Here is a 3,568-nt window from a genome sequence, read left to right on the forward strand (position 1 = left end):
AAAACAAACGGAGCTCTTACAAAAAAAAAAAAAAAAAAAAAAAAAAAAAAGAAACAGGACTGATTTTTGTGTATTGATTATTATATTATCTTGCAACTTTGATGAATTTATTAGTTCTAACAGTTAGTGTGTGTGTGTGTGAGTGTGTTTTTTTATTGCACATCACTCCTTTATTATACTGATCTGGAAAGAGGATTTAGTACAGTTATGCTCAGGTGAACACTGGACCCATGTGGCAGAGCCAAGCAACTAGAACATGATTCGGAAATCAGTGAGACACACTTGGACAGGACCAAGGGGCGTTTCACTGCCATGAAACAAGGCAGGAAGGGATTCTAACACACACAGCAGGAAGCACTCCTGCCCCTCAGAGGTCAAGGAACTGATCCCATACTGGTATGAGGAATGGCTTATTTTCTGAGGACCACATGTGGGACTATTTCAACCGCCACAAGAAACCCCAGAAGGGTTACTGTTTTGTATTATTTATATATACTATACTTTTTAAATAAAAGTAAATGTAACACATAACTAAATTCAGGATTGATCCCAAACTTCTAGAGCCAGGTCCTCTAGGGTCAGGGAGGAAACAGTTGTCACATCACTATGCAGGTTACATTCATCTTCCACTGGAATGACTAGAGCCCCCAGGCAGTGGCCTGACTGCAGAAGAGCAGAGGACTGGCTCCTGGGGACAGAGAGGCTCTGTTGCTTCTCCTCATTGGTCATGGCTTAGCATGATTCCTCCCCACAAGTCCTTAGTAAACAAAGAACTCACAAAAACCCAAGTTACTACCTTTAAACTCTGTTGGATAAGGGGAGCTTTTCCACAGCTTGGACTGAGAACCTATGCTCTAGAAGTGCTATTCTGACTAGATTGTACGAAGGGAGTGGGTGCAGAAGACAAAATGGCTAAAATGAAAATGGGAGCCACCAGTCCCCATCTGCAGCTACAACTCAAGATGTCTACAGATGTGGTCAGTGTGACATGTGCAGGTGGGAGGGGCAGAGGGACAAGACGGGCAGGGAGGGTGTTCCTGGAGACAGTATCCTCCTCGCTGGCCTTCACTTGGCCTTGCCCTGGGCGGCCACAGCTTCCATGGCTTTGCGCACCGTCTCTTCATCCCCCAGGAACTGCATGGGCTTGATAGGCTTCAAGTTCTTGTCCAATTTGTAGACAATGGGAATACCAGTCGGCAGGTTCAGCTCCATGATAGCCTCTTCAGAGAGACCCTCCAGATGCTTGACAATGCCCCAGAGGCTGTTGCCATGGGCTGCAATCAGTACACATTTCCCCTCCTTGATCTGGGGAACTATTTCTTCATTCCAGAGGGGCAGAGCTCTGGCAATAGTGTCCTTCAGACTCTCACAGGACGGTAGCTGATCTTCTGTGAGGTCTGCATACCTGCGATCCTTACTGATGTTGCTGTAGAAAGGGTGGTCGGGCTCCATCGGAGGTGGTGGGACATCATAGGAGTGCCTCCAGATCTTCACCTGGGCCTCACCATGCTTTGCAGCAGTTTCTGCTTTATTGAGACCGGTTAGACCCCCATAGTGCCGCTCATTGAGGGGCCAAGTCCTCACCACTGGCAGCCACATCTGATCAATGGCATCTAGCACTGTCCAGAGGGTCCGGATCGCTCTCTTCTGTGCTGAGGTGAAGCAGATGTCAAACTCATAGCCAGCATCTCGCAGCGCCTGCCCGCCGCGCTTCGCCGCCTCGTGGCCCGCTGGGCTCAGGTCAGCGTGGTACCAGCCGCTGAAGCGGTTCTCCAGGTTCCATGCGCTCTCGCCGTGCCGGATCAGCACCAACTTGTAGGCGGCCATGGCGGCGGGCTGAGGATGCGGCACTGACTGCCCTGTTTAGGGTTTTCTGCATATAAGATCATGTCATCTGCAGAGATAATTTACCTTCTTTCCAATTTGGATGCTCTTTCCTTCTTTTTCTTGCCTAATTTATGTGGTTAGCACTTCCAGTAGTATGTTGAATAGAAATGTAGAGAATGGGCATCCTTGTCTTCGTGATCTTAGAGGAAAAGCTTTTAGCTTCACACCATTGAGTATGATGTTAGCTGTGGGATTCTCATATATGACCTTTATTATGTCAAGATAATTCTTTTTCTATTCTAGTTAGCTTTTATCAGGAAACATGTATTTATCATGAAAGGACATTGAATTGTGTCAAATGTTTCCTCTGCATCAATTGAGGTGATCATATGGTTTCTGTCTTTCATTCTGTTAATGTGGTGTATTACATTGATTTATTTTCATATATTGAAACACCCTTGCATTCCAGGAATAAATCCCTCTTGGTCCTGATGGCTAATCTTTTTAATATGCTATTGAATTTGCTTTGCTAGTATTTTCCTGAGGATTTTTGCATTAGTATTCATCAGGTTATTGATCTATGTTTTCTACTCTTATATTGTCTTTATCAGATTGTACTATCAGGGTAATGCTGGCCTCATAAAATGAGCTTAAAAATAGAGTTTGAGAACCATTGGTGTTATTTCTTTAAATCTGTGGTGAAATTCTTCAGGGACACCATCAGGTCCTGGGATTTATGTTGTTGGAAGCTTTTTGGTGACGAATTCAATCATCTTACTAGTTATAGGTCTCTTCAAGTTTTTAATGTCTTCATGATTCAGTATTGATGGGTGGTATGTTTCTACAAATTAATCCATTTTTTCTAAGTTACCCAATTTGTTGGCATGTAGTTGTCTATGATCATTTTTATTTGTGTGGCATAATCTGTAATGTCTCTTCTTCCACTTCTGATTTTAATTATTTGAGTCTTCTATTTTTTTCTCTTAGTATAGCTAAAGATTTGACAATTTGTTGATCTTTTCCAAGTACTAAGAGTGAATTTCACTGATTTTTAAATTATTTTTCTATTTTCTGTTTCATTTATTTTTGCTCAAATCTTTATTATTTTCCTTTCCTTCTGCTTACTTTAGATTTAGTTTGTTCTTCTTTCTCTAGATCTTTGAAATGTAAAGTTAGGTTGTTGATTTGTAATCTTCTTTTCAATGTATGCATTTAACTTCTTTCTTAGTACTGCATTTGCTGTATCCTATATGTTTTGGTATGCTACATGTTCATTTTCATTTGCCTCAAAATATTTTCTAATTTCCCTTGTAATTTCCTCTTTGACCCTTTGGTTGTTCAAGAGTGTGTTGTTTAGTTTCTGTATATTTGTGAATTTTTCATTTGTTCTACTGTTGTTGATGTTTAGTTTTATTACATTGTGATCAGAGAAGACACTTGGTGTATTTCAATCTTAAATTTGATAAGATCTGTTTTGTGGCCTAACATGTGATCTGGAAGAATGTACCATGTGTGCCTGAAAAATGTGTATTCTGCTATTGTTGGTGGGCTGTTAAGTTCAATTTGTCTATAGTGTTATTCTAGTTGTTTGTTTCCTTAGTGATCTTTTGTCTGGTTGTTCTATTTCTTGTTGGAAGCAACATATTGTAATTTCCTACTACTATTTATATTATTGCCAATTTCTCCCTTCAATTCTGTCAATGTTTGCTTCATATATTTTTGTGCTCTGATGTTAGGAGTA

At 41.0% G+C, this 3,568-nt stretch overlaps 1 pseudogene across 1 annotated transcript; it reads right to left on the reverse strand.

Moving 5' to 3' along the window:
- Window positions 1-147: 147 nt before the first annotated feature.
- Window positions 148-1,855, reverse strand: LOC112611110 (annotated as a pseudogene). Its single transcript, XR_003116549.1, has one exon. The product of XR_003116549.1 is annotated as a phosphoglycerate mutase 1 pseudogene (transcript).
- Window positions 1,856-3,568: the final 1,713 nt, after the last annotated feature.

This window comes from Theropithecus gelada, chromosome 17 (genome assembly GCF_003255815.1).
Source record: "Theropithecus gelada isolate Dixy chromosome 17, Tgel_1.0, whole genome shotgun sequence".
Taxonomy (NCBI): Eukaryota; Metazoa; Chordata; class Mammalia; order Primates; family Cercopithecidae; genus Theropithecus; species Theropithecus gelada.